Source organism: Carettochelys insculpta, chromosome 10 (genome assembly GCF_033958435.1).
Source record: "Carettochelys insculpta isolate YL-2023 chromosome 10, ASM3395843v1, whole genome shotgun sequence".
NCBI lineage: Eukaryota > Metazoa > Chordata > Testudines > Carettochelyidae > Carettochelys > Carettochelys insculpta.
In genome coordinates, this window is record NC_134146.1 from 47,423,270 (window position 1) to 47,439,987 (window position 16,718).

Genomic DNA, 16,718 nt, shown 5'->3' on the forward strand with positions numbered 1-16,718 from the left:
CCTCAGTTGCGTCCCAACAGGAACAGCGAAACCTCTCCTGTCAGTGGCAGGAGCCCAGGTTTCCCTGCTCCTCTCAGGGGCAGCAGTCACATTAACCCAAGACACGCGCAACTCAGCTGCGTGTATCTCGGGGGTTTACTGTATTTCACTTTATTTCCAAAAGATTTGGATGGTTTAAACCTATATGCCTCTAACCCTTCCAAAAGGCTCTCTGGCCTTTAATTCTTGAAGTCAACCCAACTATGTGTTCAACAGAACATTGTGATAATATGCCCAGGAGCTAAAATGCATGTCAACTGTCATGCAAAACAGAATGCAATCTTCAGAACCAAAAAACCAGGATACAGCCAACCAAACAACCACAAATCACCATTCAATAAGAAAAGCTCTGGCACCATAAACCTGAGTATCCCCTAGCCTCTTATTTAAGTTACAATTATGTTAAGCAAGAAAGAAATCTCAACAGCCTATATTGATTCTCAGTTGTAAAAGCGAGATATGAACTGAGGACATCGTATCACACGACAAATCAAGGTCCAAATGAAAATGGAACCCTCAAGACTGGGACCCACCCCCCTCAGATACCATCTCATCCCAGAAAGGCCAAGCTGAGACAATACAGCCTATGCAACTGAGGGCTGGTCTTCTGGTTCCTGTCAAGACAACTAAGAAGCCCTCAGGTGGACGTCGAACTTATATTGCTTATTGTGGAGCTTATGTCCTCCCTTTGCAAACAAAGGAACATACACACCCTCCAGAACTAAGTTCCATTCTGCCAACTGGAGCATAGTTACACTTTTCTAAAAGCACAACACTAAGGCCTGGCTACATGAGAAATGTTGCTGGTAAAGCAACGTCAGGGGTTTACTTTTTCTTCTTCTTTGGAAGCTTTTCGGTACGAGCGTAAGTGCTAGTGCAGATACATTTATAGCTATATAAAAGTGCTTTTGAGACTACAGTTTACCTCACTCACTGACCCAGCATAAACCACACCATCAAGGGCACTTCTTTACCACTATAAGTTCTGTTTACACTAAGACAATTTAACATATGCTGATGACAAGTACAAACTAGGCAAAGCTCAGCAGTCACAAGTCCTTTTTTTGTGCTCTGCTGTTTTCTACCTACAGCCATATCCAAGTGTTACGTTGAGGGCGTATTTCCTGCTGCTTTGCCCTCATTTAGCATAAAGAAATGTTTCCTAATACTCAATTACACCACCTACCTGAAATGCTCTTCAGAACATTCATCTACCCAAGAGGCAATCAGAATCAGCAACAATACCCAGTTCTCTGATTCCATTTCCAGTAAAAACTATTCCCGACTCCTGTGGTTTCTCCTACCAGTTCTCCGAGATAATGCTAATGCTTAAAGGTCAGCCACATGCATTTCACCAATTATGCTGGTCACATATAACATCTGCCCAGGGCTTTTTTATATTGCACACAATACAGTAATATTGAAGTCCCTGTGCAAGTTCATTTGCTTAAACAAAATGACAATTTAAAAGCCACTTTGATATTTTCTCATGCCCCAGGAATCTCAAAACTCTTTAATATTTTGCCGCTTGTAAAAAGGTGAAGTTTATAAAGTTTGTTACACAACTTTTAATCTGTTTTACAGAGGCCTCCAATAGCTGACATATTACATAACTAAATTACCAATTCCCAATCTCACAGCATTGTAGTTACTATTATAGCACCTGGCATCAAGTCACTAAATTAAGCTGTACAATGGAAAGAACAGCAAACTCCAATGAAGAGATCTCAAAGATGCCTTATGTCAGTACAAACACTGATTCTAGAAAGTTAAAAGGGACTAACTAGTTATGTTTTGTAAAATATTTTAAGGATTTGAGAGATTAAATGTCTTTCAAAGGATAACAGACAAGTAGTTAGTTTGTTTATTTAAAAGAAGTGGGGGGGAAAAAACAAGACAACTGTTAATAAAGCTGATGAGAAATTAAGAGTTCTGTACCAAGAGAAAAAGATAATGACAATAAGCCATGTCAAGCAGAATTGTGCATTAATCAGTCACAGTGACAGAGTCATTTTTAAAGTCACCTGCCGTACTACCTGTAAATTCAGCCCCATTATAACTTGCCTACAAGCCCACCAAGCTTCGGCTGTGTCATTGATTTAAGAGGTCTTTGATAATGATCTTCAGAAAGAAATATACCAACACATTTTACCACACCCTTTAGTAGGTGGGGTAAATACAAGAGGTCAGTAATTTCTCCTGAGGCCATTCTGTGCCAAAAAATAAAAAGATCTATGCCCAATATTTTAAAATTTTGCAAAATTCTCCAAAGTTTATTGGTCATCTGTGGAGACTCCTGCATGGCAGTGGGAAGCACAGGCCGCTGGTTGCACAAAGGTGAGAGATCACTGCATAGCTCCCCCCCCCACACACACACAACCACGCACACAGACACAGCAGTGAGGCTACACCCAACCCTAACACAGCATAAGAATGGGGCCCCAGAAACATCCCAGGGCCCTGCCCAGCCATTCCAGGTGCACCAGGCAGGCTCAGCAAGGCAGGATCCGAGTGTGGAGGGGCTTCGTCTGGGGAGATCCAGGGGAAGGTTGAAAGGGTTCTGTGTGGGACAATCTTGACGCAGGCAGCTCAGTGGGGGATCCGGGCACAGAGGGATCTGGATGCACAGGAGCTTGCTTAATAGGTTCCAGGTGCAACAGTAATAGGTCTCTGCAGGGGGATCCTGGTGAAGGTGGTTGGAGTTAAGCTGGAGGCATCTGGATGTAGGGCAAGGATAGGGCTCAGTGGGGGGGGGGGTTGAGTGTGGGGGTTCAGATGCTGGAGAGTGGGACGAAGCTGGGAGGGGATTCGAGTGCAGCTGGTTGGGACATAGTGGTGTGGGGATCCAAGTATGTGTGATGCTTCAAAGTAGTCCAGGTGCAGGTGGAGTGGGGTGCATTTGGAAGGGGGTGTTCTGAGTGCGCAAAGGTGAAGCTTTGTGGGATGCTCTGGGTATGAGAGGTCTGGATGCATGGGAGTTGGGTGGACAGGGAAGCAGTTCCCTGAACAGGGATCCCTCCCTCTGCAGCTGAGGTGCAATGGGCATAGGAATCAGATAGGAGGCGGGAGTTTGCAGAGCTTTCTACAGCCGGAGGAGGGTCTGACCCTGCCCAAGATGCCAAGGAGGAACTAGTGCCCTCTACAGCACAGCCAGGCTAGCAGCTGACCCCAATGGAGGGTAAGAAGCACCAGCCAGGTCTTCCCCAGTCCCACCCCCCAATGATTTACATCTGTCAGCTGTGCTGGGCACCCAAAACATACGGGGGGAATGGGGAAATCACATAACTGTTCTTGTGGCTTCCCTTTGCTTTCCCTTGAGAAAGTCATTTTTCTGCCAGGAAGCAAAGAAATCTGCAGGGGACATAAATTCTGCACCTGCAAAGTGGTGCAGAATTCCCCCAGAGTAGCACTTTCTACTATGTGAAATCCCAGCCATCCAAATCTTGATCTTCTAGATGACAGCCTGAATGAGAGAGATCTCTGCTTATTTACCACTAGCACAAGCCCTCTTCACAAATTAAATCGTATGGAGGAAATCCCAAACTGGAATTTCCACAATACATTCCTGGGTGCACCAAGAGATTTGTGACCTAGGCAACTTTCTTCCTGTAATCCATTTAGGGTTGCATCATAAAGTTAACGAGAAATTTCAGTTGTTTAAATTGTGAGCCTCCCAAAAAGCTTGCATGTAAGAAAAACTGTAGATCTTCCGTTTTTTGCATGTGCTGGAATTATTGTAATGTTAATTTAAAAGTTCGGGAAACTTTCAGGGAAGGGAAAACATTGGAGGCGAACAAGGAAAGACAAAGTGTGTGACAATATTGGGGGGGTTAGAAGGAAAGGAGGAAACTCTGCTAGAAGAAAGCGTATTTAAGATTAAAGTTAATTAACATACATTTGGAGAATAACAATGCAGAATTACAGTTACCCGAATCTAATCAGCCAATGCTTAAGCATTTTGCAGAGACACTATTGAACTGGGTCATGTATCAAAATTCGTCTGCCAAAACTAGTTCCCATGCCAGCTAATTTTCGTTTACTGACCAACTGTGATAGGCTACTACGACTCAGTCACAGCACAAAAGTGAACAATGTATACACCAATGAAAAGTTAAAGTAAATAAAATAAGGAGACAGTCCTTAAGCTCAAAGGCTCCGTCCACACAACTTTTAATTATTTAACTCATGAGAGGCACAGTGACTATGACTGATTATAACAGATGCAGTTCAGCTTGTGCCTACATAGCAGTTTTCTGCCCTCATCATGTTTGTACGTCAACTGCTACAAACACAGTAGACAACTGGGTACCAATGCGTCCTGGGAAAAGCAAGCCCACCCATGCTCACCCGGAAAATGCTGTCATGCATTTGGGACAGTGCTCTGGTTTGTCCAGGAAGACTGGGCAAACAAGATGCACAAAGACAGCTGGGAAGTCCCATTCACACTGCTGAACCAGTGGGTTTCGGGAATGTGTGCATTTAATTAGACCTCTCGCTGGGGTGAAATTCTTTTGCTGAGTTGGTTCTCATATGAGTCTTAACCATGTGATATATGATCAAAAATCACACTTAGAACAGATCATGCCACTATAAGTGGTGACAAACTCACTAAATGTAATACGGACAGAGGCTCACCTCATTTCTTCAACACTCCAGGGAGGCAGAAAGTATCACTATCTTTGGGACTAACAAAAAAAGAGGTAACTGACTTGCCCAGGACCACACAGGAAATCAGTAGTAGGGCTAGATTCTTAACCCCATACCCAGGCACAGTTCAGTACACCACATTCTAGCGAACCTACGTTGTCTACAAATGATGCATGTCTGCAAGTCAGACCCAGACTAGGGCATCTCTTGAAATTTACTGTCCCATATGTCCCTAGATTTCAATGCAGACATGCCAGTAAAAGCCATGGTCCCTGGCTCAGAGCAGCACATTGAAAACTCAGGCTCAGAGATGTATTTTTCTTTCTATATAGGGAGTGATTTGGAAAATAGCTCATGCTGTAGTGAAATCGCCAACGCTTACCACATGCGCACTACATCCTGAACACTTTTGCACATCCATGACTTGTGTAAGGTTTAGACTCGAGTAATTCACAGGCAGAGAAAACTGTGATTAACATACTAAACTGGCAGGGTGTTAGAGTGACTGAGCATCTGAGAGAGCCATAGATCCCATTCCAGATACTTAACTGAGCTTTGGTGACGAAACTCGTTTAGTAGAAATAGGTTAAAAGTTTATCAAAATAGTTAACCATGCTCCAGCTGAGTGAAGCAGTGCATCTACTCTGTCAGGGAGTGGACATTGCGCCTCTGACTTTCAGGACTCTCTGTGAACTTGCTCCACCCTGCCTCTGACCTCCTAACCACCTACCCTGCCTGCTGACTCCACTCCTTCCAGCTCAGCCTCTTGATCATAGAGGTTAATTACTGTTGCCTCTGCTACCCTATTCTTGCCCTGTTTCCTCTGACTCATCTTCTCAAGTCTCCCTCCTCTTTAGTTTAAGGCAGATGCACTGTGAAAAGGCTTGTGCAAAATTCAGGAAGGATACTATTTAAAAATAAAACAGTGTGGACGTTCGCTCTCTTTTTCTCGGGTTCTAAACAGTTTGAGGGAAGCAAACAGTGGGAAAATCAGAGAAAGCCAAGAGGCCCTGATGAGAAGCTCATTAAAAGAGGCGAGAGAATACACAAAAGGCCCCCCACGCGCCCCCCGCCCCAAGCATTCTGCAGCTACGAATTAAACCACTTGGTGAAGAAACGTGCTCCAGAATCTAAAGATATATTTCTAGTCCTTAGACTTATGGGAGCAGGAAACTCACAAATGTGAGCTAAATGTAGCGTTGCCAATCCGCAGAGAGCCTAAAACAATAGCTTTGAGCAGCATGAACTGCCCAGCGCATTTCATATGGACCCAGCAGATCTCAGGCTGCACAATATGCCATTGTCATGAATCTGCCTTGAAAGTCAGCATTTCTGCCACAGAATTCACTATTCCTCTACAACTAGGTACCCAATATTTTGTTTTCTTTCATGCTGCCAAGCCCAGCCTGTAACTCCTGGCTACGAAGAGTTCCCCACTAGAAGGGGTTAACGGTATTAAGTGCATGCTCCCTGCACTGGTATATGAGCCATACATCAGAAGATCAAGGGAATAAGAGCTGGAGTCTAGCTTGCAGAAATGCAGCAAGGGAGAGAGATGTGCAGGCTGGTGAGCAAGACAGGCTAGAGAAAAGCATAGCGGTTGGGAGTTCAGCTGAGGAAACCAGCTCTAGGAGTATGTCTTTACTACCACGAAGATCGACCCGGTCAGGGTCGATCTTCCAGGTTCAATTTTGTGCACGCAGTGTGGACACGTGAAATTGAACTATCTGGGGTTGACAGTCAACCTGTGCACTCCACAATATCGCAAGGAGTAAGGAAGGTCGATGGAAGAGCTTCTCCCATCGACCTCCATCAATGAGGATGGCCAGGTGAGTCAACTGTAGATAGGTTGATTCCAGCTATGTGTATCCACAATTGACTTTAAGGTCTAGAGACCTGGCCCAAGCTCTCTTCATTAGTACTCATGAGGACAGGGTGGTTCTCAATCAGGTAAGCAGTGCTCCAGGTAAGCAGAGCACTTGGGCGTCCACCCACAAGAGATTCATTTCCTGCACAGCTGATTAGCAGAGTGCCCACTGCCACCTGCGGTGGGCAGCATATGCTTTAATGGTGCTGCACATCCGCAAGTTTTGTTTCACATAAAATTGATTCTGCCCGTGGATGGAAAATGTTAGAAGAAACACTGGTCATCTGGACAACATTACAGAAGCCATAATTTGGGAAATGCTAAAGAAAACATACAGGTCCTCAGCAAGAATCATGGCTCAATGACTACCCAAGTTTACATAAATGAGTATTCTTAATGATGAGCCATAGCTGTGGGTATTTGTGTGGGAGCAGTGGGAGTGCCAATGAAGCTACAGCATGGCAACAGAATAAATTAATATTGCTGTGGAATTTAGGGGCTGCCGCTGCACAATTTGGTCCCACTGTGTCACACAGTGCATGAGATTTTGGTAACAGAAACAGAAGAGAGTTATTAAATCACATACCACAATAACCCCCACAAGTGCAGGGGCTAATCTCCCCAAAAAGAGCATGTCCTAGATATTAACGCTGACATTACAGCCGACGCTGGCCAAAATACATTAGGATTGCACAAGACTCAGGAGTGTAACATTCTCCTATCAAAAGACGCATAGAAATTTATGTTTCACTTCTACATCATTAGAAAGGCGCTTCCTATTTCTCATCTGTGCCTCAGACAGGGCTATAGAGTAAATCCACTTTCCCCCCTTCCCCATATCTTATTACAGAGATTAACGTCATCTGCAGAATAACAAATTGGATCTAGAGAAGAAGGTTATTTGCATTTACAAGATTTCCACAGCAACTGGAACTCTCCATTCTATGTAACAGACTCTGCAGCCTCCTCTAGATTCCATGCTCATATTTGCTGATGCCAGGGAGATAAAGGCATTTCTGAAGTGCTGAAATCTACCACAAGAACTAGTAAGCTCTTGAATGTCATCTTTGAAGTGCATTCTGGCAGAAAACCATAGTTCCTATGAATTTATGTCTTTTTCTTTAGCAGCGCTTCCTTATAAGAGACATGAGACGTGAAAGTTATTCCAGTATACGAAAATAGAGGTAAAAAACTGGAATTTCCCCCCTCAGCAGGAGCTGCATTGCTTGAGTGTTGGTCTCCATTACTACCCAGCAAAGCTGCCCGATTTGGGTGTTCCAAGCCTGAGGCCCATCCTGTATTTCTAAATAGCCTCCCTATTGCATTCTGTCTGGAAAACGTAGAGCCATTATCCAAAAGCTGCAATTGGTTTCTATGTCTATAACAATACATGTCTATATCTTTACCTAGATTCTGCACCTCCTGAAAATAAAGATACTAGACAATGCCAGTAAATGTCACAGGCTGGGCAAATAATCATCCAAGGACACAAACAAATCTGCAAGGGAAATCACACAAAGCATTTCACCGGATTAAGAAATCTGTCTGTTTAAACAGGACTGAGGAGTCAAGTTACTGATGGGAGGCTGACCCTGGCTTGCCCGCTAATAATGATACAGTAAATGCTTTTATATCCAGCATTCTATCATCCAGAATTCTCAAATAACCGGCATTTCAACCATAAGTAAATTTGAATTACATTCTCCATAAGTACAATATAGTGAAGGTAAATACAAATAAATACAGTATAAGTTTACAGTATACAATACTACTGTTGGTAAATAAAGTATTCTGCATATATTTTTGTTTGTTTCTTAATACCTAATCTTGTTTTCCTTTAGTGTTACGCATTAACCTCTCTATTATCCAGCATATTTGAATATCTGGCAACCTCCTGGTCCCAGTGAGGTAGAACATGGAAGTGTATTGGATTACCTTTGACATTAGCCAAAAATGTTATGGTTACTAAAGACAAAGCAATTTATCACCACAGTAAACATCGTCCTAGCTATCTCAACATTTCATAACCAATTTAAATGCAGATTTCTCAGTGAAGAGAACGCCCAAGAAGTTACTTGCCAAAGTAAGTTTCGTTCTCCTTCATAACACTTCCTCGACGGAGCCATGCTGTGAAACTATGCTACCAACTCGACAAGACTAGAATTCATTTTAAAATGCCAGCTTTTGGAGAAAATGTGCAATCCACTCTCTTTCAGACTTCAAACATAAATGGCATATACCTCCAAACATCCTTCTATATATAACACGAGGCATCTTTCAAACCTCCATGCTAACACAGAAGAAGGATGTAACAAATGGTTCTATGAAGGCATTGCACACGAACAGATGATGATCATTTTACTTGTAATTTGTGTCAAGCTCTATTCGGATGGAAATTTTAATTCATCTAAAAATGTATCAAAACATCATTTATTGTTTTCCATTAAATAAAACTATTTTAACTGTGCTGGATACACACACAAATGTTTAACAAAACATATTTTGCATTTAAAACTGATTACACAAAGGACATGTTACCTGAGGTTAGGAAATTGAAATGACTGTTTCTGTTCACCATGTCACCATGACAATGGAACAGGGAGATCTTACACTCCTGCATCAACTTTTTATATATAGCTTAGAAGAGGAAAAGAAGTTACCAGGTTTGTTCAGTGCCCAGTTAGGTTTCTTAAGGAGGGCTGTGGTAGGAAGAGGTGGGCTTGGGGAATGGACGGACGGACAGACCTGCCAGGACTCCCAGGCTGGAGTGCCAGAATGCTCTGATTGTAGATAGCCTGTGAGCCATGTGTCGGAGACCTCTATTCCTAAGCAAACTAAGCAATCGTGGGATAAGCAGGATGGTCCTCTTATGGATCAGAAACTGATTACAAGACATGGGGGGAAATGATAGGAATAAGCAGTTTTCAGAATACAGAGGGGTAAAGAACAGCATTCCCCAGGGATCCGTACTGGGAGTGATGCTGCCCAACATCCTCAGCAATGATCTGGACAAACAAGGAAATGGTGAGATGGCCTGCAGATGATAATTATCTTGAGTGATTTTGCTAGTCCAACATTGACTGCAAAGAGTTACAAAGGGATCTCACACAGTTAAGTGACTGGGTAACAAAACAACAGATGAAATTCAATGTTGAATACAATATCCAAAAGTAATGCACATTGGAAAACATAATCCCAACTTTACATACAAACTGATGGGGTCTAAATTAGCTGTTACCCCTCAAGAAAGGGACCTTGGAGTCACGGTGGATAGTTCTCTGAAAACATCCACTCAAAGTACACCAGTCGTCAAACAAGCTACTAGAATGTTACGAACCACTAAGAAAGGAACAGATAACAAGACAGTAAATATTATAATGCCATTATATAAACCTATACTATATGCACACCTCAAATATGGCTTGCAGGTCTGGTCATTTCACCTCAAAACAGAGATATGAGAAATGGAAAATTTACAAAGAAGGGCAATAAAAATGATTAAAGGTCTGTAACAGCTTCCACGTGAAGAGAGATTAAAAAGACTGAGACAATTCACCCTGGAAAAGAGAGAAGACTGAGGACGGGATATGTTAGAGGACTACAAAACCAGGAACGAAGTGGAGAAGTGTTATGCAAAGGAATAAATAATACTAAGAACCAGAGGGTCAGACTGTTGAATTAATAGGCAGCAGGTTTAAAACAAACAAAAAGAAATCTTCACACAACTCACAATCAACCTGTAGAAGTCGTTGCCAGGGAACTCATTGCCTGTGAAGGCCAAAACTGTAAGTGGGTTCAAAAGAGAATGAAATAAAAGCTCATGAAGAATAGAGCTACCAATGGCTGTTAGCCAAAATGGTCAGAGATACAAACCCATGCAGTGGGTATCATAAGTTTTGGACTGCTAGAGGCTGCAAGGGGACAGGGAATGGATTACTTGATAACCGCCCTGTTCTGTTCATTCTCTTTGAAGCACCTGGCATTAGCTGCTGTCAGAAGACAGAACATTGGCCTAGTTCAGGGGTGACCAACTCATGACCTGTGGGCCTGAATCCGGCCTGCGGAACCTTTTCATGCAGCCTGCAGAGCCGGCAGCAGCGCCACTTTAAAAGCAACCTGCGGCTCTTTCAGGAGCCATTTGTGGCTCCAGACACTGGCACCACTGACTCCTCCTCCAGCTCCCTGCCCTGCTGCACTGAAATAATGGAACTCAATTTAATTGGTTTAATGGCCGACAGGAGAGATCCAGCCCCTAAACCAACTAAATTGAGTCCCATTATTTCAACGCAGCAGGGCAGGGAGCTGCCCGTGCTGCATGTAGGGGGAGGGAGTAGAAGGCCTGGGGGGAGCCACACAGCAGTAACAGCAGCAGCCCAGCAAAGATGCAGTGGGCAGCAGGAGCTCCTGTGTGAGGTAGGTGGGGGGGGGCAGTTTGAGGCTGAGAGGGGTTAAGTCTGGGGTTGGGGGCAGTTTGGGGCAGAGGGGGTTAAACCTGGAGTCAGTGAGGGTGGTTTGAAATACTTGTGTTACTTTTTTATGATATGAAATATTAACTAAACAATGATGCTTGAAAAATGTGCAAATGGAGCAAACTAGATCGACCTACATTATTGCCAAGTGACTTGTTTGCTTATTTTATGCAGTTAAGCCTGGGAGTTGGGGGAGGCAATTTGGGGCTGAGAGATGTTAAGCCTGGGTGTGGGCGAGGGCAGTTTGGGGCTGAGAAAGGCTAAGCCTGGGGGTAGAAGTGGGGGCAGTGATTTGGGGCTATTTTGTGTTCAGCCTCCAGAACATGTAAAAAAATTGCCATGGGCCCCCAAAGAAAAGAGGCTGACCACCCCCAGGCTAGTGAACTATTGGTCTGAAGCTGTATGGCGATTATGTTCTATAGCAAATCCAATTTAAAATAAAAACCTGAGTTTATTTAAAAAGAAAAAAAAAGATTTTATCCGCACTGGAGGCAGGTATAAAAACCAAATGTCCAGTTAAGTAATAACCTGCCTGTAACCCATGTTCTCCTAATCACTTGTTTAAAGATTAATTTATACCATGAAATATGATGGCTTCACAAGGTTTTGGATTATTTCTTCTAATCCTTTCCACTGAAACTGTAGAAGGTCTCACTATCCATAGCCCATTCTGAAGCTTGCTAAATTCCCAGCCTTGTGACCAGGAGTTCCACATGCTAACTCTGAACCACATATAATGATGCTTTCTTCAATCAAGTATCAAATGTGCTATTTTTCAGTGTCATTACATGTCACCTGGAATTATGGGAGAACAAACAGGAGTTCCAAAGTCACCCTTTTCCATATCATTCGCTATGGTGTCTGCTGACAGCGATGACAAAAAGGAAATCATACACTGTGTTGTTAGAGCCCTGTCCATCCCTGCATATTAGAGAGACATGGTGTGTGAGATAAGATCTTTTATTGGATGAATTTTTGCCCATGACAGAGACAAGCTTTCAATCTTACATAGAGTTCTTCAGGCCTGGGCCCCGAACGTTTGTCTCTCTCAAGCTGATCCAATGAATATTACCTCACCCACACTCCCTTGTCTCTATAACGCCCTGGGACCAACATGGCTACAGCATACACTACATAAATCCTCTTTACACCATTAGAGATGGTTCCTTCTCAGCAAAAGAATAGCAGTTTTGCAAATATTGGAACAGAATGATACATTCACACTTTCCTAACACTCCCCTGCTTTGAAGTGGCATAGGTCGTCAAAGGACAGTAAACCCTCGCTTTACGCATCTTCACGGCACACAAAACTTGCTTTAATGAGAGTTTCACACTGTGTGAAGCTGCTGGGCTGTCAGCATGCCTAGCTGCCCATGGCAGTGGGCAGCTATGCAGGCTAAGAGCCCTTTCCCCCATGCCTTCAAGGAAGACTTTTAGCTCGCCTAGCTGCCTGCCACTGTGGGCAGCCAGGCAGGCTAAAACCCCCTTTCCAGAGCAGCACTGCTGTCAAGCTGACAGTGGCACCATTCCGGGAAGGTAGGGAGAAGGATTTTAGCCCAACTAGCCGCCCGCTGCTGCAGACAGTCGGGGGGGGGGGTAAAACCCCCTTCCTCCTCCCCTGCCAGGCTCAATCCCCCATGGCCCCAGCTCTCCCCTCCCACGCTGGGTGCTCCAGCTCCAACCCACACAAGGCTCAGCCTCCAGCCCCTACCCTCCCTCCCACATGTGCAGGGGCTCAGCTTTTACCCCGTGCTCACCACTGCCACAGACCTGGCTCCAACCTCCTGCACCAGCTCAACACCCTGCCCAAACCCCTACACCCTAGCTTCAACCCCCCCTACACTCTGTCTCAACTTCACACTCTGCTGCCGCAGCCCTGACCCGCCCCACGTGAACTTGAAAATGACAAGTTACAAGTTTGACAAGTTACTGCAAATACACAGTGATGTCTTTAGTTTCCACATAAGCCAGGATTGGTTGGTTTGGTGGGAGGAAGGGGGAAAGTGAGATTTTATCATCTTCAACTTCCTGAAAGGGGGGGGGGGCTCTAAAGAGGATGGTGAGAAACTGTTCTCAGTAGTGTCAGATGGCAGGACAAGGAGCAATGGTCTGAAGTTACAGAAGGAGAGGAGTAGGTTGGATATTAGGAGAAACTACTTCACCAGGAGGGTGGTGAAGCACTGGGATGTGTTGCCTGGAGAGGTGGTGGAATCTCCATCTCTAGAGGTTGTTAAGTCCTGGCTTGACATAATCATGGCTGGGATGACTTAGATGGGGTTGATCCTGCTTGGAGCAGGGGGCTGACTTGATGACCTCTTTAGGTCCTTTCCAGCTTTGTGACACTATGATCTCCAAAGATCTAGATTTCTTTAGTTTCCAATTAAGCCAGGGTTAGGTTGGTTGGTTGGAGGGGGATGAAGCTACTAGTAAGGTTATATTTTCCTGCAGCCTCAAAATCCCAGATACAGGGTTACGCTAGCTCATAAAAAACAACAAAAGCAAACTGATGATGCAGACCAATGTAGTTGCACTATGGAAATGCGGCAACCTATGAAAAATAAACTACATAACTTAAAAGTAAATTTATTGGAATATAAAGAATACAACATTTGAGGGCCTGTCCAACAGTAGGTTAGTACACACAAGAGAGGGTGTCAAGTGGAGCTTGTGGCACTCTAACTGCCCCAGATGGATCCTGCTGGTGCATATTTAAAATCTTTGAAGCAAGAGGACACTAACATGCAGTAGGAAATTTCTAGTGCACACCAGCAAGATCTCCAAGGCCATTTACTGCAATGTTAGCAAACATTAGAATTTACATTCCATGAGTACAATGGAATAACACCATGCAAACAAGCCTTAAGATGTTATTTTAAAAGCACCCCTTCTTTAGTAGTTTCTCATTGCAACAGTGCTTACTTGGGAAGCAGAACACCAGTAAAAACAAGAAACGTTTATTGTTGTCATGCATTATCGGGCAGATTTCTTTATACTCTGACAAAATAGAAGACAAGTCCTTTTACTTTTCTGAACCCAAAGGGACAATCGTGTTGGTCCAATAGAGATTCGAGAAGGCGAAACTGCCTTTTGGCATAACCATAAGGATACAAAGAACCTGTATGAGGAACTATTCCCTGTTCACTTGAGTTCAAAGACAGAGGTCCCTTAATGTCCTGTTTGCTTTGCAAGAACAAGATTATCGCTAGTGCACAAATTTTTTACAGCAAGGTGATTTTTAAATCGGTTTTGAAGCAAAGAAGCAAGCAGCTTGCTTGGGACCCTCCCACAGACAGCATCTCATACCTAATTTCCGTCACATGGGAGTTATCGGGTATTTGGCACCATAGCAGAAATGAACATCTCACCGGCTTAATAATGAACATGGGGTGTACCATATACACCTTGCAATGCAAGCTCTTCCAGGATATCCAGTGTTAAGTAGGGCTACTATATTTCTCTGTGCTGAATACGAGACACCTGGTAAACTTACTTGCATGCAATCAAGTTCGGCAGCAATCAATCAGGACTAAATGTTCAAATTAACATCAACCTGACAGACCCTGTTTAAAAGAAATTCTGCATAGCTGGATTCTTTCTACCTTCTTATTTTAAGGCTTTAGGGGCCACATGGGGAGGGGTGACACACACACACCCATACCCACCCATATATACATGGGAAGAAGCATATACACATATTCCCAAACACCCCTCGGACACAGGGGATGGCAACAGACTAACCTGATCTTTCATACCAGGCGCTCTCCACCCTCCATGCCTGACTGGGCCTAGGGATAGAATAGTCTCTCCTAGTACCTCGTGCCACACCTTCCCAAGACAACATGTGCAGGGGCACACAGGGTCACACCTCACCTCCTGCCCTCAATTTCTGACGGGGTCACACCAGAATGTGGCTAGCAGCAGCTTTATGGCACCTTGTAGGATGGAAGGGAAAGAAGCTGCTTCCAGACGCAATGGAGGAGGATGCGGGGGGAGGGACGAACTGGCACATCTCTTTGCGGCAGCTTGTCCCTTCCTGCCCACAGAGTATCAAAAAACAGCTAACACCACCAGGCTGCTGCTGGCCACCAATATAACCCAACTTCCTCCTGGTTCCAAGCTGAAGCGCTGGCTGGAAGGGATTAATTCCTAAGAATGCATTGTGCACCTGGGCCCAGGGAACTTGACTGCCCTAGCCAGAAAGGTCATTCAGCAAGGGAGAGTACCCAGAAGACAGAGCAGCCCCATGCTTCCTGGAGACAGGACTCTCAGAGAGGTCAGTGAAAAGGGTGCTAAGTCCCTGCCCTTGGGCTGCTGCAGAGCCTGCCTGTTTAGGACACGAACAAGCTGGAAACTTCTGCAGTGCTGGTGGGTAAGCACTTAGCTGAGGGCTGGAAAGGCTTCACCATGCTAGCACTGTAGGGGGCTTTGCACAGACAGCGGGGAAGGACAGAGCTTGTTGGTGAGCTGGGCATTCCAGACCAAGGCTGATTCTCCACACAGTGCTGGAAGTGGGGTGGATCCAACTGGGAGGATACGGAGAAGCAGCAGAGGTGGGACAGGCAAAGCAAGAAGAGGCGAGTAGGAGCAGGAGCACGTAAAGGGCCAATGGGTGGGCAACAGATGACCTAGCTGGCTGCCACCTTGCACTTGCCTGCACTCACCAAGAAACAAGACGGGGGACTCGGTCCTGCTGATCATGAGCTCGCACACAGTGGGGACTGCGCTGATGAACTGGCAGAGGGAGCAGCAGGCCCTGCATGCGACATCTTCAACCCACTAGCAGCCTTGCATAGCCATCCCCATAATCAGCCACAGTACACACGCATACATCCCACCTGACTCCCCATTGGTGGGCAAGTAGCTGGTAAACACGGATCAGGCCAGCAGCAGGACCCACCAGTACTGGTGAGGGAAAGACAATACAGGATAATTTGCCTGATTTTAAGAAAAAGTCAGAACATCTCCAGGAGGGCTTAAATATGGGATTGCCCCTTTAAAAACAGGACATCTGGTCACGCGACACTTAAATTCCATGCAGAAAAGAGGGAATACGTCTATAAAGTGTCACTACAACGAAAGCTATTAAACACCTGCTTGGTATATAGGTCATTTTATATTAACAACATGAAGCCCCTGAAGGAAACATCCAACTTTTTTCAAAAGCTGCCAGTTAATCAAAAAGTAAAACACCCTGGAAAATTGCAGTTAGAAGAGACTGGTGCAAAAAAAATACAAAAGTTTTCTGTATTTCATGCCAAAATATTCCATAAAAGCAGTGGTGCCCTTAAGTACCTGTTAGAGAACTGGGCCTGTTACACATAGTTTGCACAATCACATGGAAGTTAATCATCCCAAGTATTGGATCTGTGGGCCCAGCCTCTCTCTTATGGGAATCAGTGTAAACAGGTGTTATTTCCCCTGGTTCAGTGACGAGGAATAGTTTTGCAAGTTCTGTAAACGTCATACGTTTATTAGATTCCTACTCAGTGAGCTGTGATAAGAATTACTCCCACTTACCAGACTGCAAAGTTGATCTCTCTTCTCTGTTTATTACAGCGAACTTAATGTAGTGACATTTATCATCACCTGCAACAGACTGCCCCTTGGCACAGACTATCCAAATGTTTCACCATGATAATATGAACTAGAACAAAATCTAACCCAGAGGTTAAACCAAAAATGCCTGACAGTGAACT

At 44.4% G+C, this 16,718-nt stretch overlaps 1 protein-coding gene across 2 annotated transcripts in view; it reads right to left on the minus strand.

Moving 5' to 3' along the window:
* DIS3L2 (DIS3 like 3'-5' exoribonuclease 2) overlaps window positions 1–16,718 on the minus strand; it is a 256,171-nt gene that overhangs the window by 235,147 nt on the left and 4,306 nt on the right. The window lies entirely within an intron of this gene.